Source organism: Amblyraja radiata, chromosome 10 (genome assembly GCF_010909765.2).
Source record: "Amblyraja radiata isolate CabotCenter1 chromosome 10, sAmbRad1.1.pri, whole genome shotgun sequence".
Lineage (NCBI taxonomy): Eukaryota > Metazoa > Chordata > Chondrichthyes > Rajiformes > Rajidae > Amblyraja > Amblyraja radiata.
This window is the reverse complement of record NC_045965.1, coordinates 67,618,761-67,639,881: the sequence shown is the minus strand read 5'-3', so window position 1 is coordinate 67,639,881 and position 21,121 is coordinate 67,618,761. Positions and strand designations below refer to the sequence as shown.

General features: G+C 48.8%; 1 long non-coding RNA gene across 1 annotated transcript; it reads right to left on the bottom strand.

The window, feature by feature from the left end:
- Positions 1 to 906: 906 nt before the first annotated feature.
- Positions 907 to 17,988, bottom strand: LOC116978155. The gene is made up of 3 exons (XR_004413397.1): positions 17,956 to 17,988; positions 4,836 to 4,839; positions 907 to 917 (listed from the first exon to the last, which is right to left on the bottom strand). It is a non-coding gene; the product is annotated as an uncharacterized LOC116978155 (long non-coding RNA).
- Between the last annotated feature and the right edge of the window lie 3,133 nt (positions 17,989 to 21,121).

The following is a 21,121-nucleotide window of genomic DNA, read 5'->3' as shown; positions in this document are numbered from 1 at the left end:
ATGAGAAAATCATTTTTTACACAGAGAGTGGTGAATCTGTGGAATTCTCTGCCACAGAAGGTAGTTGAGGCCAGTTCATTGGCTATATTTAAGAGGGAGTTAGATGTGGCCCTTGTGGCTAAAGGGGTCAGGGGGTATGGAGAGAAGGCAGGGATGGGATACTGAGTTGGATGATCAGCCATGATCGAAGGGCCGAATGGCCTACTCCTGCACCTATTTTCTATGTTTCTATGTTTTTATGAGGGGGGAGCTGGCCAAAGTTGACTAGAAAGATACCTTTGCAGGGATGACAGTGGAACAACAATGGCTCATGTTTCTGGGAATAATACAGAAGGTGCAGGAGCAGTTCATTCCAAAGAGGAAGAAAGATTTTAAGGGTAGTAAGAGGCGACGGTGGCTGACAAGAGGAGTCAAGGACAGTATAAAAATAAAAGAGAAGTATAACATGGTGTAGAGGTCCACACGTAGTGTAAACACTCGGTTTAATAATTAACCGATGCAGCCCCGTCGCTCACGCGCGCATTGTTAATATTTTACTCCAACTACTGTGCCGTCGCTCGTGAGCACACCCGAGTTCCACTCCAACTGCCGCCTTTGAATTCCAACTGCCTAACGGCCCGCCCCACGACCACATGATTGGTCGACCCAGATCACGCCCGGTCCACGCGAGAGTTTGGGCCTGCCCAGCGACGGTTTGATACCAAAACGGCTCAGGCCACCAAATGACCACCCTCAGAACCGGAGTAATGGAAGCGGTTAAGCTCACGAGTGAGACGGCCTGGTCTCATGGACACGTCTCCTATGTTCGGGGAATGTTTTTTTAGCCAATGGGTGCAGCAGTAGACTATTCGGCCCTTCGAGCCAGCGACATTCACTGTGAACATGGCTGATCATCCACAGTCAGTATCCCATTCCTGCTTACTCACCATATCCCCCGAGTCCTTGGCCTCTGCCTTCTGAGGCAGAGAATTCCACAGATTCACAACTCTCTGGGTGAAAAGGTTTTTCCTCATCTCCGTTCTAAATGGCCTACTCCTTATTCTTAAACTGTGGCCCCTGGTTCTGGACCCCCAACATCAGGAACATGTTTGCTGCCTCCAGTGTGCCCAAATCCTAAATAATCTTATATGTTTCAATACGATGCCCTTTCATCCTTCTAAATGCCAGACTATACAAGCCCAGCAGCTCCATTCTATTAACACATGACAGTCACCCCATCCCGGGAATTAACTGTGTGAACCTACGCTGCACGCCCTCATAGCAAGAATGTCCTTCCTCAAATTTCGAGACCAAAACTGCACACAATACTCCAGGTGTGGTCTCACTAGGGCGCTATACAACTGCAGGACTTGTTTGCTCCTATACTCAACTCCTCTTGTTATGAAGGCCAACATGCCATTTGCTTTCTTCACTGCCTGCTGTACCTGCATGCTTACTTTCATTGACAGATGAACAAGGACCCCCAGATGCCATTGAACTTCCCCGTTTCCCAACTTGACACCATTTAGATAATAATCTGCCTTCCTGTTTTTGCTACCAAAGTGGATAACCTCACATTTATGCACATTAAACTGCATCTGCCATTGAGTGGAGACCCAATACCTGGAAATCATGTGACCCAGCTGTCGCCACCAAGTCTGGACTCCTGAATGTACTGACAACTGTTATGTATCTGTGATTGGGCAAAGGGGTTGCCTCCCAAGGGGTATTTTCCTGCCGGTATCTGAAATTGGGCTAAAGCGTTGCCTCCTTCTGTACTTTCCTGCTTTTGGTTTCCCGCCACTGTACATCTGTATAAATAGGAGATTGGTTCTTTGGGTCGTGTCGTCTTTCTTTCTGATCTGTTTGCGCGAGGCTGCTGTGGGCTCGAGTGAGTGGATCCAAAATCGACCCCGCGGTGAATAAAGGGTTTGGACCACAATATTTGAATCAGTGTTTCGTGACCCAGAACCAGAATCAACACTTTCAGTGACTGATGAACAAGGATCCCCAGATCTCATTGTACTTACCCTTTTCCCAACATGACACCATTCAGATAATAATCTGCTTTCCTGTTTTTGCCACCAAAGTGGATAACCTCACAATTATCCACATTAAACTGCATCTGCCATGTGTCTGCCCACTAACCCAACATGTCCAAGTCACCCTGCATCTTCATAGCATCCTCCTCAGTTCACACTGTCACCAGCTTTGAGTCATCTGCAAATTTGCTAATGATACTTTTAATCCCTTCATCTAAATCATTAATGTAGAATGTAAATAGCTGCGGTCCCAACATTGAGTCTTACGGTACCCCACTAGTCACTGTCTGAAAGGGACCTGTTTATCCCTACTCTTTGTTTCTTGTCTGCCAACCAATTTTGTATCCATGTCAGCACTCTACCCCCAATACCACGTGCTCTAATTTTGCCCACTAATCTCCTATGTGGGACTTAATCAAATGCTTTATGAAATTCCAGAGACACTACATCCACTGGCTATCCCTTGTCCATTTTCCTAGTAATATCCTCAAAAGATTCCAGAAGATTAGTCAAGCATGATTTCACCTAAGTAAATCCATGGTGACTCAGACCGATCCTGTTACTGCTATCCAAATGTGCCGCTATTTCATCTTTTATAATTTCCTCCAGCCACTTACCCACCACCGATGTCAGGCTAACTTCCGTTTTCTCTTTCCCGTCTTTCTTGAAAAGTGGGATAACATTAGCCACCCTCCTACCACAGGAACTGATCCTGAATCTATAGACCATTAGAAAATGATCACCAATGCATCCACGATTTCTAGTTCTTTAAGTACCCTGAGATGCGGACCATCGGGCCCTGGGGGTTTATCAGCCTTCAGTCCCAACAATCTACCCAACTCCATTTCTTGCCTAATGTGAATTTTCTTCAGTTCCACCGTCACCCTAGATCCTCTGGCCAGGGAGATTGTTTGCGTCTTCCTTAGTGAAGACGGATCCAAATTACCTGTTCAACTCGTCTTCCATTTCCTTGTTCTCCATAATAAATTCACCTGTTTCAGTCTTCAAGGGTCCATCTTTGGTCTGAATTAATTTTTATCCTCTTCACATACCTAAAGAAACTTTTACTATCCTCCTTTATATTTTTCGCTAGCTTACATTCATACCACATCTTTTCTCCCCGTATTGCCCTTTTAGTTATCTTCTGTTGCTCTTTAAGTTTCCCAATCCCCTGGCTTCCCGCTCATCTTTGCTATTATACTTCTCTTTTATTTTTATACTGTCCTTGACTTCCCTTGTCAGCCATGGTCGCCCCTTACTCCCCTTGGAATCTTTCTTCCTCTTTGGAATAAACCTATCGTGCACCTTCTGTATTATTCCCAGAAATACCTGCCATTGTTGTTCCTTGTCATCCCTGCTAGGCTATCTTTCCAGTCAACTTTGGCCAGCTCCTCACTCATGGCTCCATAGTCCTCTTTGTTCAACTGTAATACTGACACTTCTGAAGACTCTTGAGCCAAAGATTCGCACGTTTGTCACAAGGCATTTCCCTCGACAAGGCTGCTCCCCGACAGGTCGTTCACCTAGATTTTACTCAAGATGGCGCAGCCGGGTCCAGTCGCCGTTGTGGTAGCTCCGCGGAAATTGTGCATTTTTTAAACTATTATGTTTATTTTTAATATCTTTCTTACTACTATATCATCAGATGTGGGTGAGGGGGGTTGTGATCAGCAGATGGACGAACAAAGTGCAGAGATGAAAAAACAAAAAATGTTAGATAAGAACGGAAGAAGTATGAATTGTGAATCCAAAGCAAGTAATATAGGTGAGAGTGTTGGGGGAAGAGGGAAATGGATGTGCAATCAGGTGGGACATGAGGAACAGAGAGGGGAGGGACTGGAGGGGAGAAGGCGGGGGGAGGCTTGTGGATTTGTGTGTTTTCTTACTCTTGAAATAGAGGGAGCCCAGGTTTGAAAGGTCAGCATGGAAATGGGAAGACAAGTTAAAACAGTTAGCATCTGGGAGATCCAGTAGGCCTAGGCGGACCGAGCGCAAGTGTTTGGCAAAATGGTCACCGAGTCTATGCTCGTAGAGCAGATGGTTGTGCAGTACATGGAATAAAACGTGCTGAGATGCCGACTAAATTCAGCCTTAATTAACCCTTGATTCTTTGTTAGTATTCACTCAATCATCTGTGGTAAAATGCATGGGCCGCGCAAGTGGGGCTCCAACCACCCAAAATTATCCGGCCCGCAGGCGTATTTTTCCCTCTTCCTCGGAGGTCCTCCACCATCCAGAATCTCAAAAGAAGCGCACAGTGAGAAGCGCAAAACCACGACCAACCGTGGCGGAAACCGACTGCACGCCAAGACCCTCCCTCCCCTGAATGGCCAATCACAGCGCAGTTCATGCAGTCCAGATATCGGGCAATGAACGAAGTGGAAGGAAGGGGGAGAGGGGGGAGGAGGAAGAGGGGGGAGGAGGAAGAGGGGGGAGGGAGAGAGGAGAGGGAGAGGGAGAGGGAGAGGGAGAGGGAGAGGGAGAGGGAGAGGGAGAGGGAGAGGGAGAGGGAGAGGGAGAGGGAGAGGGAGAGGGAGAGGGAGAGGGAGAGGGAGAGGGAGAGGGAGAGGGAGAGGGAGAGGGAGAGGGAGAGGGAGAGGGAGAGGGAGAGGGAGAGGGAGAGGGAGAGGGAGAGGGAGAGGGAGAGGGAGAGGGAGAGGGATTATACGTCCTGTCTCCTATGCCTCCCGCACCATGACCAATACCGAACTGCGCTACGCGCAAATCGAGAAAGAGCTGCTGGCTGTAGTCTTCGCTTGTTCTAAATTCAAGGACTTTATGGTTGGGAATGTTTTCACGTTCGAGACAGACCACCAACCTCTTGAGACCATTCTCAACAAACCTATCCACGCAACACCTGCAGCGTATGATGATGCAACTCCAGCGATTTGACTTCAAAATTGTTTACAAGAAGGGTAAAGACATGCTCGTTGCTGACACTCTCTCTTTCGCACCACGGGCATCCAACGAAAGACACCCCTACGAATGGGACGAGTTTCCAGTTCTCAGCATTGACTTTCTTTCCACAAAACAATTGCGCTGCTTAGCCGAACACACAGCCGCTGACGCCACCCTCCAGCTACTCTCATCCATAATCAAAAGAGGCTAGCCAGACAGGCAATCCAGCATACCACCAGAGGTGCATCGTTCTTCTTAGTCCTTGATGAACTGGTAATACAGGACGGTGTCATAGTTAAGGGCCACAAAGTCGTGATCCCTTCATCGCTACGTGACGAATACTACAAAGAGGCACACAGCGGTCACCTAGGCACCGATGCCACGCACAGAACATGTTTTACTGGCCCGGCATGCCCAAGTACATACGGGACAGGACAGCCTCCTGCCCCATCTGCAACAGCCTGGCGCCGCACCAACAGAGACAGCCCCTACGGCAACAGCCTCCACCAGCACTGCCCTGGACGTCACTGGCGGCAGAAAATTTCGAGTGGCACAGTAAACACTATCTAGTCCTAGTTGACTCCTATTCTAACTAGTTCAAACTCGATTTACTGCCTTCTATCACCTCAGAGATGGTCATTCAAAGGCTACAGAAACACCTCCACATTCGGCGCGCCTGTCCGCTTGTAGACCGACAACGGAAGACAGTTTACCAGTCACACCTTCAAACACTTTGCTAACCGATGGAATTTCCACCACGTCACGAGAAGCCCTGAATACCCACAAAGTAACAGGATTGCCGAACAAGCTGTCAGAAGCGCTAAACAGCTAATGGAACGTGCCCACCTAGCCAAGTCAGATGGGTATCTCGACCTCTTAAACTCAGGAACATTGCTAGAAACGGGATCTTGGGCTCACCAGCCCAACGACTGATGTCCAGGACAACGAGACCTCCGATTCCGATTGCCCAGCAGAAGCTGGTGCCACAGGTGCTGAAGCCAGCTACGATCCAGAAGCGCATCGAGGAGAAACACGATATCCAGAAACGATCCCATTACAAGTCCTGCAAACCACTTAAACCACTACTACCGGGCCAAGTCGTCCGTTTACAAACTCCTGTGGGACATTCCCGTTTGGTTTGCGTTGTTGGCCTGTCTGAAGAACCATGATCTTACCTTGTTGACATTGATGGCGCCTTGTACCGTCAGAGCTGCCAACACTTGCTGGCTGTGAAGGAGCCACGTCCACCACCAGCTGATCCTTTCGCTCCACCTCTACTGTTCCAGCCGCCTGCTGCCGCGTCCACCACCAGTCCCAGCATGTCCCTTAGCCCACAACGACCGGCGGCCATGACTAACAACAATACTACCTTTACCGCATGTTCCCCCACGGGTGTCCCCTGCTGCTTTCTCATTTCAGGGTTCACCGCCTCCCTCTAATTTTTCTGGTGAAGGAGGAGAGGGCTTGGTCCGTACGCGTTCGGGCCATATTAGTAGACCGCCTGACAGATATGGCGAGTATGTTTAATTTAAGCTGCATGTGTGTTTAACTATATTCACTCTTTACGGGGTAGGATGTAGATTGATTAATGCATGTGGACCAATAATAGTAGAATAGCATCACTAACCTCACCTTACTGTATGATTCATACTAACACCCACTTCCCATACTGAGCAGTCTTGGAAGCGGTACTGATGAACTAACAGCTAATAACCTGCTGTACCGTTATAATATGGGTACTGATTAAAGATGATCTTGAACTACAGATTGTGTAGATTACTTATTTACAAAATCCATGGTGACTCAGACCGATCCTGTTACTGCTATCCAAATGTGCCGCTATTTCATCTTTTATAATTTCCTCCAGCCACTTCCCCACCACCGATGTCAGGCTAACTTCCGTTTTCTCTTTCCCGTCTTTCTTGAAAAGTGGGATAACATTAGCCACCCTCCAATCCACAGGAACTGATCCTGAATCTATAGACCATTAGAAAATTATCACCAATGCGTCCACGATTTCTAGGCTCACTTCTTTAAGTACCCTGAGATGCGGACCATCAGGCCCTGGGGATTTTTCATCCTTCAGTCCCATCAGTCTACCCAACACCATTTCCTGCCTAATGTGAATTTCCTTCAGTTCCTCCGTCACCCTAGATCCTCTGGCCAAGGAGATTGTTTGCGTCTTCCTTAGTGAAGACGGATCCAAATTACCTGTTCAACTCGTCTGCCATTTCCTTGTTCTTCATAATAAATTCACCTGTTTCAGTCTTCAAGGGTCCAACTTCGGTCTGAACTAATTTTTTCCTCTTCACATACCTAAAGAAGCTTTTACTATCCACCTTTATATTCTTGGCTAGCTTACCTTCATACATCTTTTCTCCCCGTATTGCCTTTTTAGTTATCTTCTGTTGCTCTTTAAATGTTTCCCAATCCCCTGGCTTCCCACTCATCTTTGCTATTACTGACACTTCCGAAGACTCTTGAGCCAAAGACTCGCACTTTTCTCACAAGGCATTTCCCTCGACAAGGCCGCTCCCCGACAGGTCGTTCACCTAGATTTTACTCAAGATGGCACAGCCGGGTCCAGTCGCCGTTGTGGTAGCTCCGTGAAATTGTGCATTTTTTAAACTATTATGTTCATTTTTAATATCTTTCTTACTTCTAACACATCAGCACTGCCACTCAACGATCGTAAAACAGTTTAAAAATTAAACTTTAGCGTAACCCAAGGTTTTGTAGACACTTTACTCACCGATCCAGCATAGCCAGCAGAGATCACAAGAACAAGCCGCGGCAACAACAATGGGAGCACATCTCCGGGAAAAAGTCGGAAAAAACATCGAGGTAAGCGTGGGGGGGGGGGGGGGGGGGGGGGGGGAGATTCGGAATAGACTAAGAGCTGAAGCCTACCATCCACTTTGCCCAGCTTCTTCTTGCTAATGTCCAGTCCCTGGAAAACAAGATGGATGATCTCAAGGCGAGGATTAGATTCCAGCGCAACACAAGAACCTGCAACATCTTTTGTCTGACGGAGACATGGCTGACCCCGCTGGTACCAGATCAAGTGATATGCCCAACCGATTCCTTCTCTGAACGGAAGAATCCGGGAAATCAAAGGGTGGAGGAGTTTGCTTCATGACCAACAACTGGTGCAACCTTAAGAATATTAAGACACTTTCTCGTACCTGCTCGCTGGACCTGGAGCATCTGACGATCTCATGCCGTCCATTCTACCATTCCCCGGGAGTTCAGCTCAGTCATCATAACAGCTATCTACATACCACCGCATGCGGACACCGATGCAGGAGCATCGGTCCTACACGATGTGTTGTGTCGGCATCAGAACAAGAATCCTGATGTAGCTATGGTGGTGGCTGGAGATTTTAATAAGGCAAACCTCAAGAGTTATGCTTTACTTCTGCCAACAAATCACATGTGTCACCAGGGGGGAAAGAACTTTGGACCACTGTTACATGCCGTTCAGGAAAGGATACAAGGCCATTTCTCTCCCTCCATTTGGAAAATCTGACCACGCTGCCATTTTCCTGCTGCCGGAGTATAAACAACGGTTAGTACGGGAAGAGGCAGTGACGAGGGACGTAGAGCGTTGGTCTGACCATTCAGAGGTCATGCTATAGGGATGCACTGAACGATGTCGACTGGAATATGTTCCAATCAAATTCCAGAAACGTCAATGAGTTTGCAGAAGCTGTCACGGACTTCATTGCAACAATAGCTGACAACATCGTCCCCACGGTAAGGATTAGCATCTTTCCTAACCAAAAACCCTAGGGTGGACAGGTCCATTTGTGTTGCTTAGAATGCTCGCACCGCTGCTTACAACTCCGGCCTGGCATCCAGCAACATGGATGACTACAAGGCGGAGCCCTATGGACTGCGAAGGGCGGTGAAGGATGCAAAAAGCAGGTACAGGGACAGGATGGAGTCACAGATGGAGCAGCGTGACACCAGACGCCTATGGAAGGGGCTATGGACTATAACTAACTACCAGAACAGCCCCCCCTCAACCGGGAGTGCTGGCACCTCCTTAGCTGATGACCTGGACTCTTTTTACGCACGATTTGAGGCGGGCAACGACACCCTTAGCTCGCCGGCTAACAACAACGTCATCAGCACACTGGCTAGCGAGGCTGGAGGGAGTTCCACCGCTGGGGATGTGTACACATTCTCGGTGTCCGAGCACGATGTGAGGTGGCCTCTGATGCGTGTGAACATGAGGAAAGCTGTAGGCCCAGATGGTATATCTGGGCGAGTGCTAAAGTCTTGTGCTAATCAGCTAGCTCCAGTGTTCACCACAATATCCAACCTCTCCCTGGCCAAGTCCATGGTCCCTGCCTGCTTCAAGAGACCCACCATTGTACCAGTGCCTAAGAATGCCTCTCTAGCATGCTTGAATGACTACCAGTGACCCTCACCTCGGTGGTCATGAAAAGCTTCGAGAGGCTGATCAAGAACTACATCTGCGCCTTCCTCCCTCGCACCATGGACCCGCTGCAGTTCGCATACCGTCCAAACAGATCCACGGATTATGCGATCTCCCAGGTTTTGCGCACCACTCTCTCTCACCTTGACAGCCAGAAGGGGGGCTATGTGAGGAAGCTGTTTGTTGATTTCAGTTCAGCTTTCAACACCATAGTCCCCACCAGACTTGCTGAGAAGCTGCTGGAACTGGGACAGAACACTCCCCTGTGTGCCTGGGTCCTGGACTTTCTCACCGCCATGCCCCATGTGGTCAAGATGGGGAGACATACCTCCAACCCCCTCACCATGAACACAGGATCTCCCCAGGGTTGCGTCCTCAGCCCCCTACCGTACTCCCTGTACACACATGACTGCAGCCAGGTTCAGCTCCAACTCAATCATAAAGTTTGATGATGACACTGTGGTGGAGGGCCTGATCTCCGATAACAATGAGAAGGCCTACCTTGTGGAGGTTGTTTGACCTGGCACTCTGGTGTCAGAACAACAGCTTCCTCTTGAATATCACTAAAACTAAGGAGCTGATTGTGGACTTTAGAAGGGCACAACAACCGAGGATATACACTCCACTGGGGATAAATAGGACTACTGTGGATAGGGTTAGCAGCTTTAAATACCTGGGAGTCCACATCACAGAGGATCTGACATGGACAACACACACTGCCGCACTGGTGAGAAAAGCAAGGCAGTGCCTTTACCTCCTCAGGCAGCTGAGGAAATTCAGTCACTCTGAGGATCCTTCAACCCTTCTACTCTGGTACAGCAGAAAGCATCCCAACTGGAAACATCTCGATCTGGTTTGGCAACAGCTCTGCTCAGGACAGGAAGGCTCTGCAGAGAACGCACCATGGGAACTACCGCCCCCCCCCCCCCCCCTTTGCAGGACCAATACACCAGGAGTTGCAGATCCAGAGCAAACAAGATCATGAAAGACTCCTACCACCCCAGCAACGGACTGTTCCAGCTGCTACGGTCAGGCAAGCGCCTCCATTGTCACGCTGTGAAAACAGAGAGGATGAGACAAGTTTCTTCCCACAGGCCATCAGGACTGTAAGCTCTGATCTCACATGGGTGTAATTACTTTTGTGTCTTTAAAAAAAAAAATGTAAATACTGGTTCTGTTCTGTTGTTGTTTTGCACAATCCCGCAGGCATTGCCACTTTCATTTCACTGTACATCTTGTATGTGTATGTGACAAATAAAGTTGACTTCACTTAACCTGACTTGACATGACCTTGCTTATATTGGCTGATAAATGGCCGAATTTACCAATTGGCGAATTAAATTCCTCAGTCAATCACCGAACTCACTCCTTCTCCTGCCGCTCCTCTGCTGACCTTGAAGGTATGTGTTCTAGGCTGGTCCCGCCCAGTTTGAAAACTAACTGATAATGAAAAGAAACACTAAAAAAACTCCCAAGAGCTTACCTCTCAGCCAATTTTGAACTTGGACTCCAAGGTCCTTCTGCACATCAATGTTGCTAAGGGTCTTGTCATCAGCTGTATATTTTCCCCTTATATTCAACCTCCCAAAGCACCACACTCATGCTCAAGCTACATCCATCTGCCATTTCATCACCCATTTCAGCATCTGATCTATATCTTTGTATCTTCTGAGTCTTCCTCACTGTCTGCAGGCAGAGACAGACCCAGGTCCAACAGCATGAACTCCACCATGATTGGGAATATTTCCCTGCTGCAGCACTCTTTCACTCTCTCAGCCCTTGTGTTGCTCCACCCGCCGGCCAGCCACCATCCCGTGCCTGTTCCACCGCTGAGGTCTTCTTCTTGGGTTGTGCTTTGTCAGGAACCTCCCCCTCGACTTGCCTGCCGTGGGTAACCCTGTCAGGACCACAGCTCCAGATGGTTTAGCTTTCAAGATCTCAGGCATACACCAGACATGGCCACCATGTCTCGACCATCACTAGCTGGTGACCCTCACAGAAACCAGGTGTATACCAGAGCAAACACTACAACATGGCGTGAGAGGTGATTCTGTTCAGAGATGCTTTCTGAGGTTTGCAGCCAGCAATTTGACTGTAATGTAATGACAGGAAGGAGGAGTTCCCCTACAGCCAGGGAAATACATTAGTTCAGATGGAGAATGGCACAAGCCAAGTAAGAGTAAATGTTACTTAGATCAGAAGGTGTTAGGTATGAGAGATTGGACAAAGTTGGACTAGTTTCCCGGGAGTTTCAAAGAATGGAGATGGAGATGGAGATGGGGACTGAGATTGAGGTTGAGATGAGGATGGAGATGGAGATGGAAAGGTAATAGTGAGAAAAAACACATTTTTACACAGTGGGTAATTCAGCGGGACCGGCAACATCTCTGGAGAGAAGGAATGGGTGACTCTTCTTCAGACTGAAAAGCCACGGGAAAGGGAAGCGAGAGATATCAAAGGTTTCAAAGGTTTCTTTATTAGTCACATACACCAATTGGTGCAGTGAAATGCTTGTTGCCAATGCAGCACATAAAAAAAGAATACAGACATGACAATAATAAAGAAGTTGAAACATAAAAAACATCCCCCCACAATGGTTCCCATTATGAGGGAAGGCACAAAGTCAAGTTCCCATCCCCATGTCCACCCATAGTCGGGCCTATTTTGGCCTCCGCAGTCGCCTTTACGGAGGCCCGATGTTCCAGGCCGCTCTCGCCGGATGATGTTACCTCCGGCGTGGGGAGAAACCTCACGGCTTGGGAAACCCGGAACGGCCGCCTCCTTACTCGAGACCGCGGCTTGCGAAGCCGACAGGCCGCGCTGGATGGAGGTCCACCACTGGTGATCTCGGCGAGAGATCCCAGGCTCCCGTTGTAAAGTTCAGCGCCGCCGCCCGCGGCTGGCCGCTCCACAGACCGCAGATGTTTTTCTCGGCGGTCCCAGCTCACCGGAGTTCCGGCGCGGTGACCCAGGTAGGGCATCGCCCGCTCCGCGATAGTGCTCCAGCACCGTGCCGCTGACAAAGCCGAGGATCTGGCCGGTCCCGACAGGAGACGCCGCTCCAGGCCCGCTGGTAGGCCGGGTCGGAGGTGCTGCCCGGAGAAAAGCAGCCTCCCCGACCAGGTGGGGACCCTGAAAAGCAGTTTCCCCCTACGCCCCACCCACCCCCCACATAAAAAAGACTAGAGCTCCAGAACAAAACACTTTTAACTACCTAAAAATAAAAAAGAGGTGAAAAAAACGGACAGCTGCAGGCTGGGCAGCCATACCGTACAGGACGGCGCCCCGATATAGACATGATGCAGAGAGATAAGAACAATGAATTAAAGATATGCAAAAAAAATGATGGTAAAGGAAACAGGAAAGAGTCCACATCTTGAACAACAGATACAATAGATAAGGTTAGAGGAGGTGAAACTGAACCTCTGCCTAACCTGAAAGGACTGTCTGAGTTCCTAGACAGAGTCGAGGGAGGAGGTATAGGGACAGGTGTTGCATCGTCTGCAGTTGCAGGGGAAGGTGTCTGGGGAGGGGGTGGTTTGGTGGTCTGGGTGGGAAGGGATGAATTAACCAGGGAGTTGCGGAGGGAACGGTCTCTGCGTAAGGTGGAAAGGGGTGGAGATGGGAAGATGTGACTAGTGTTACAAACCAGTAGTGAGATTTAAAAAAAATTCTCTCACAGAGGGTGATGAGTGCCTGGAACACACTGCTAGATGGATGGTAGAAGCAGATAATATAGTGGTGTTTCAGCGGCTTTTGGATAGGCACATGGGTATTTGGGGAATGGAGGGATATGGCTTACATGCCGGAAGTGAAGATTGGTTTGACCTGGCATCAAGGTCGGTCTAGATATTGTAGGCTAAAGGGCCTGTTCCTGTGCTGCCGTCTGTACTATGGTTGGTTGAACTTCTGTTGAATTGTGGAAAAGAACCATGAGCGATGAAAAATAAAATTATGCAATAGTTATGTGAGAGAGATAATTTAGCTGAGAAGGTGTCTGAAGTTCGGCCTCCACAGAAGGAGAGCCTCCAGGAGGACATTCACACTTGACTTTGTGTGATAGAACATTGAGCATAGAAGAGAACAGCACAGGAATAGGCCATTTGGCAAACAATGTCTGTGCTGAACTTGATGCCAGTACAAACTCTTATCTGTCTGTACATAATCCATATCCATCCATTCCCTGAATACCTATGTACCTATCCCAAAGCCCATGACATCAGACCCACAACCAACTCCCTGAAATGGCCAAATAAACCATTTGGATCAGGGGTACTTATATGACCAAGAATTTATATTGTTTTCAACCCGTGAAGGCATAAAACCTGGAAACAAAGATTTGCAGATGCTGGTTTCCCACAAAAAAAGTGCATAGTGCTGGAGTAACTCAACGGGCCAGGCAGCATCGCTGAAGTGCATGGATAAGTGTTGCTTCGGGTTGTGACCTTTCTTCAGACTGATTGTGATGGGTGAAAGCTAGACCAGAGGATGGGCAGGACAAACCCTAGTGAGTACATCTGGGTGAGGGGGGTTGTGATCGGCCGAACAAAGGGCAGAGATGAAAAAACAAAAAATGTGAGAAGAATGGAAGAAGTGTGCATTGTGAAGCCAAAGCAAGTAATATAGGTGGGAGGGTTGGGGGAAGAGAGAAATGGATGTGCAAACAGGTGGGACATGGGGAACAGAGTAGGGAGAGACTGGAGGGGAGAAGGGGGGGAGGCTTGTGGATTTGTGTGTGGTCTTACTCTTGAAATGGAGGAAGCCCAGGCTAGAAAGGTCAGCATGGGGATGGGAAGACAAGTTAAAAGTTAGCAACTGGGAGATCCAGTTGACTTAGGCAGACCGAGGGCAAGGGTTTGGCAAAATGGTCACCGAGTCTATGTTCGTAGAGCAGATGCTTGTACAGTAGATGGAATAAAATGTGCTGAGATGCCGACTAAATTCAGCTCTACACCGGTCTTAATTAAACCTTGGATCTTTGTTGGTATTCATGCAATCATCTGTGGTAAAATGAGTTACCTTTCAAGACAAGTCTAATGTTATATGAATGGGTGTTACAGTAGATCTCATCTTCCACAGCATCAGTCACTCCAATCGTTGTAATCTTCGACCAGTCATATTGCGTTCAGCGATTTTTTTCAAGGTGAAATGTAAAGACCTGGAATAAAATGGAATAAAATGCCATCTAAATTAAGACAGAACAATTTCCTGCAATTATACTGAATTATCTGCTCTCAGACCCTGAAGAAAATTAAGGGGTGTTGGTGGACAGATTTAGTTTGCAGATGGTGTTGGTGGTATATTTTTGTTGTAATCCTGAATGCTAGAGCTGCTGTCTCACAGCACTAGAATCTTGGGTTCAATCCTGACCTCGGGTGCTGTCTGTGTGGAGTTTGCATGCTCTCCCTGTGAATGTGTGGGTAGTACATCATAGCATAAGAACAGGCCCGTCAGCACAATGTGATCTCAGCACAATAGGGATGTAATGTTGATGCTCTACAGGCACTGGTAAGGCCACATTGGGAATATTGTGAGCAATTTTGGGCACTATATCTGAGGATGGATGTGCTGGCTCTGAGGAGGGTTCAGAGGAGGTTAAGTTCAAGTTCACATATATTGTCACATGCAACTATTACGGTAGAGTGATATTTGAGTTCCCATACAGCCATACAAGTAAAAAGAACATAATACACAATGGAATTTAACATAAACATCCACTACAGTAGAATCAGCATCCTTCACTTTGATGGAAGACAATACATTCTGTCATCTTCCTCCTTTGTTCACCCATGGTCGGGGCCTTGAACCCTCCGCAGTCGCAGCTACAGATGTTCAGGCCCTCTCGTCGGGAAGATCAAAACTCAGGTGTTGGGACGAATCAGAACACACAACTTGGAGTTCCAGAATCGGCCGCTTCTTACCGGAGACCACGGCTTCACGATGTTAAAGTCCACAGGCCCCGCGGTCGGAGTCCAAGACGCGCCCGTGGCTAGAAGCGCCGCAGCTGCTCCACGATGTTAAAGTCAACAGGCACCTGCGGTGGGATCCCCAACACTGGCGATCCTCGGCAAAGGATCCCAGGCTCCCGTATATTGGACTAAGTTGGTTTGTCCTATACGGGACCGCCCTTGCCCCATATTTGACTGCTCTGTAATCACCAGAGCGCACGCTTACAGACAGATCCTATCTTGTACATCCCTGAACCCCAGCACTAGCGGAACAGCATCAACAGGCTAAGGGGGCCCTGTGCGAGGGCCGACGCTCCGGCTTGTCCCTGGGTGAAGGACGAGACCCAGCGGTCGGTCGCTCCTCCCACCCACCCATCAACAGATAGCCAGCCTCCTACACTGAGGTCTCGTCCATGGTGTCAGTGCTGCTGTACAAGTGATGTTGGCTGACCTGCTGAATTACTCCAGCATTTTGTCATGTTAGGTGCTTATCTTCTGCTTTCTGAACCACTTACAGCCACCTCCCTTAACCTCTCTTCTAACTGGGACTGATAAGGAAACACCTCCCTACTCTCCCTCTGACTCCTGTCCGCCCCTGAATCCAAGCATTGACGCGCGCATCAAGTTAATATTTTACTCCAACTACTGTGCTGTCGCTCGTGAGCACACCCGAGTTCCACTCCAACTGCCAAACCTTCCAATTCCAACCGCCTAACGGCCCGCCCTCGACCGCTTGATTGGTCGGTCCAGGTCATGCCCGGTCCACGCAAGAGTTCGGGCCTGACCAGCGACGGTTCGATACCAAAATGGCTCTGACCACCTCCAGAACCGGAGTAATGGAGGCGGTTAGGCTCATGAGTGAGACGGCCTGATCTTGTGTACGTGTCTCCTGTGTCGTGGGGCAGTTTTTTAGACAATAGGTGCAGGAGGCCATTCTGCCCTTCCAGCCCACACAGCCACTTACCTTGATCATGGCTGATCATCCACAATCAGCACCCCGCTCCTGCCTACCACCCACATCCCTTGATTCCGCTATCTTTAAGACGTCTATCGAACTCTCTCTTGAAAGCATCCAGAGAATTGGCCTCCACGTCCTTCTGAGGCAGGGAATTCCACAGGTTCACAACTTTCTGAATGAAAAAGTTTTTTCTCATCCCCGTTCTAAATGGCCTACTCCTTATTCTTAAACTGTGACCTCTGGTTCTGAACTCCCCCAACATCGGGAACATGTTTCCTGCTTCTAGCGCAGGGGTGTCAAACTCATTTCAGGTCACGGGCCGGATTGGGCAAAATGCGACTTCATAGAAACATAGAAATTAGGTGCAGGAGTAGGCCATTCGGCCCTTCGAGCCTGCACCGCCATTCAATATGATCATGGCTGATTATCCAACTCAGTATCCCGTACCTGCCTTCATGAGGGCCCGATCAGATGCGCGCGCGTGCTCCCACAGCTTTCGTTGCCTTTCGTTTTTTCAACCTGCTCTCATGTGTCTCAGTCTCTGCTTTAACTACAAAGTTACGAATTTTGTTTCTTATGAAGAAGATTGCCTAGCAATTTTATGATTGGAATTAACTTACAGTCGTAGGCTACAAGAAAGTTGATGTGATCACAATTACAATAATAGAATAGTCAGAAAATGGATCACAATATTATGACGCTCTTCTTCTTCTTCTTGCGTATGGCGTGCACAGCCTAAAGTTGTAGGACAACTTGTTCTATTTGATCTTCCTTGATTGTGCACGCCAGGTTGATTGCATTCGTCGAAACAGGGCGAACCACGTGAAGGTTGCAATCTCCCACGCCAATGACACGCAATATTTCATAATGCATTTTATTTACATGTCAAACAGTGTCACTCATTTTTCACTTGCTGTTTCCAGACACCTGACATCGCTTGGCTTTAACCAGCCTGTCAACATCAGGGACCAGTTTCTGGGCAGTTGTGATTTTCATAATGTCATTTAGATTTCTGTGTGTCAGCTGCGAGCGCAGTTTGGATTTGTTAATGTTCATTATGGAGAGGTGTCTGGTCTGGGGTTGTCTGGTCTGGGGTGGAGTGGTGTCTGGTCTGGGGGTGGGGGGTGTCTGGTCTGGGGGGAGGGTGTGTCTGGTTTGGAGGGGTGTGCCTGGTCTGGGGGGGGGGGGGGGGGGAGCGGGTGTCTCGCTTGGGGGAGGGTGTGTCTGGTTTGGAGGGAGGGTGTGTCTGGTTTGGGGGGGGGGGGGGTTGGTGAGCGGGTGTCTCGTCTGGGGGGGGGGGGGGTCGGGTCTGGGGGTGGGGGGGGGTTTGGTCTGGGGGGAGGGTGTGTCTGGTTTGGAGGGGTGTGCCTGGTCTGGGGGGGGGGGGTTGAGCGGGTGTCTCGTCTGGAGGGAGGGTGTGTCTGGTTTGGAGGGGTGTGCCTGGTCGGGGGGGGGGGGGGGGGGGGGGGGGGGGGGGGGGGGGGGGGTTGAGCGGGTGTCTCGTCTGGGGGGAGGGGGTGTCTGGTCTGGGGAGGTGTCTGGTCTGGGGGGATGTCTCATCTGAGGGGATGTCTAGTATGGGGGGAGAGGGGTGCCTGGACGGTGGAGGTAGAAGGGGGTGTCTGGTCTGGGAGGGGACAGGGGGACGGCGCGTCGGGCAGCCGCCAAATTCAGGCGAGGCCTCACCTGCCGGCAGGCGGTGTCCGGAGGGACACTGCGCTGCGCATCGAGAGTCAGGAGCTGACGCCTTCAGCGCAGTGAGGAGGCAGCCACCGATGGCGATGATGAGCCGGGCGCCGGGTCCGTCTATGGCGGCGCCGCGATGCCGCGCCCAACCGGCAGCGCGATTCGAACGCACGCGCTGTTGCCAACCGCCCGTAGCCGCGCGCACGCGCAGTGCTCCCCGTACTCCGCCACGCGAACGCGCACGCGCAGTGGTGCCCGCCCGCCGCGCGCGCGCACGCAATGGCCCCCGTATGCCGCCGCGCGCACGCGCAGTGCTGCCCGTACTCCGCCGCGCGAACGCGCTGTGAACTCCACCCGCCGCCGCGCGCGCGCGCAATGGTTGCCGCTCGACAATAGACGCAGGAGTAGGCCATTCGGCCCTTCAAGCCAGCACCATCATTCAATGTGATCATGGCTGATCATCCACAATCAGTACCCAGTTCCTGCCTTCTCCCTATATCCCCTCACTTCGCTATCTTCAAGAGCCCTCTCTCTTGAAATTTTCCAGAGAACCGGCCTCCATCGTGCTCTGAGGCAGAGAATTCCGCAGACTCACAACTCTCCGTGAAAAAGTTTCCTCATCTCCGTTGTAAATGGCTTACCATTTATTCTTTACCTGTGGCCCCTGGTTCTGGACTCCCCCGATATCGGGAATATCTAAGGGAACATCTACGGAGTCATCTTGGGGAACGGCTGCTGACCAGCAGCCGTCCGTTTAATTCACTTTTTTTTTGTAGTTCTAGTGAGTCCTGTGTTTTGTTTGTGGGAGAAATAGACTTTTTAATGTGGGGGGAAGGGGGTAACTATATTTCTAGGTCCCTACCTGGTCGGAGAGGCAGCTTTTTCTCCGGGCTGCCCCGTCGACCTGTCCTCGTGGCCTACCAGCGGGCGTGGAGCGCCGTTTCCTGGCGGGGACCGCCCAGCACCTCGGCTTCGGTGGCGGCACAGCGCTGGAGCGCTATCGCGGAGCGGAGCGGGCGATGCCTTGCCTGGGTCGCTGCGCTGGATCGACGCGCTGGAGCTCCGGTGAGCTCTGACCGCCGAGTTCAATACCTCCGGGCTGCGGGTCTGCGGAGCGGGCGGCGCCGACTTCAACATCGGGAGCCTGGGAGCTCCAAACCGGCGCGGCCTTGTCAGCTTCGGAAGCCGCGGTCTCCGGTAAGGAAGCGGCCATTCCAGGTGGCCCAGCCGCTGAGAGGACTCTCCCGACGCCTGGGCAACAGCACCCGGCGAGAACGGCCAGGAACATCGGGCCTCCGTAGAGCGGAGGCCTCAATAGGCCTGACTTTGGGAGAACTGGGGATGGGGACTGGACATTGTGCCTTCCCTCACAGTGGTAACCATTGTGGGGGGATGATTTTTGTCTGTAAGTGATTATTTTAGTTTGTGTCCAAGATGGCTGTCGGAAGGGAGAGTGTACGCTGGCGCGGTTTAGCTGCCGCTGCTCTCTCTTCACATTGTGTTTTTGATATTTTTGTCTTTGGATCGAATTCTGTCTTTAATTTGTGTATTGGTGATGTCTTTATTATTTATTTTACTCCGATTATAAGTTTTTTACTCTCGTTAAATTCTGTAAGGTGTCCTTGAGACTTTTGAAAGGCGCCCATGAATAAAATGTATTATTATTAATATGTTTCCTGCCTCTAACATGTCCAAACCCTAAATAATCTTATATGTAGCGATGTTACAATGCTTACCTTCAGCGGCGCTGCAGTTCCGCCATTGGCAGTGTGCGCGACTTTGGCGCCTTTGAGGGGGGAGGCGGGATTAAAATCCCGTTTTGTACTGCCTATCGGTGGCGGACTTCCTCGGCTGCTGCTGAAGAATAATCGATCTGCCTCCCGTTCGCGCTATTTTTCTTTTTTAAACGCTGAACAATTTAATATTTGGATTAAAATTAAAAGTCACTTCGAACGCCCTCAACGCCTACAACGTGACGGATTTCAAGAACGGGACGAAACAGAGTGTAAGTCGTGTATTTTACATATAATTTTGCTTCTTGGGATGGCTTTAATCTAATTTTACGTTGCGAAAGTGTGATTTGGGCCCACTGTTTTTCCTGCCGATATGGGGTTTAAATTCACTACAAATGCAATGTTCCAATCGATCGCTTTCCAGAAGCAAGATGATTTAAATGCCCATTTTATTTGGAGATAAGTCGTCTAAATTGTCTAGATTTTGTGTTATTTTCTCTCTCCATGATCATTATTTTTAAACTAAATATTCACGACAGTATGAGTCACATGTATTGTGCAAAAAACAATAATTTGATTATATTTTGGGTGTTTCTAGATTAAATTTACGGGAATTAAACATTAAATTCCTCCCATCTGGGATATAAATCCATAACAGTGTGATTTAAAAATCATGTTATATTGTGAATTCTTGTGTGGATAGGATTAGTTTGTTATTTGGATACATAGGCTATTAATTTTTTTTTTATCCTTTTCTTAAGAAATGGAATTTACAGGACATTGTTAATGGGAAAGTAGTGGGCAGAAAGGCATGTCATGTGTGGGTTGAAGAGCAAAAATCTGTAGTTTACAATGCCAAAATTGAAAAGTTGAGGAAAAACAAGGTGTACAGAGTTGCTTATTGGTTACAATCTGAGGAGTATGATGATGCTACTGATTATGATATGCCAATGTACCAAGTAGCAACTGATCTTCTCCATAAAGACTTGATCTATTGCTAGAAATTGTAATTTATATACCTATCTGTTACAGACTTACAGCATATTATACAATAATATTAAAGTTCTGATCTTAAGAATATCACATTTTTGAATTTTCAAGGCAGTCTGGGTGTTCATTACTATTTCCGTCACAACAGTCAATTTTGTAATTAGCTACAATTAGGTTAACTAATTATATGCTTTAATTTCAGGTCATCCAAGTAAGATGTTTTATATTTATTTCAGAAAACTTCAATCTATAATAACTGAAAATTTCATTCAGTTCTCTTAATTTTTAAGAAAGTTATGGGCTTTTGACTGTCCTCGATCACAGCTTTTGTGTTAAGTCAATGGATAAGCAATCAGGAACAAGATGCTAATTTCCGTGTATGAAAATGTCCATAACATTTTTAATACTGAAGATATGAAAGTGAATTAGGTGTCAAATTAAAC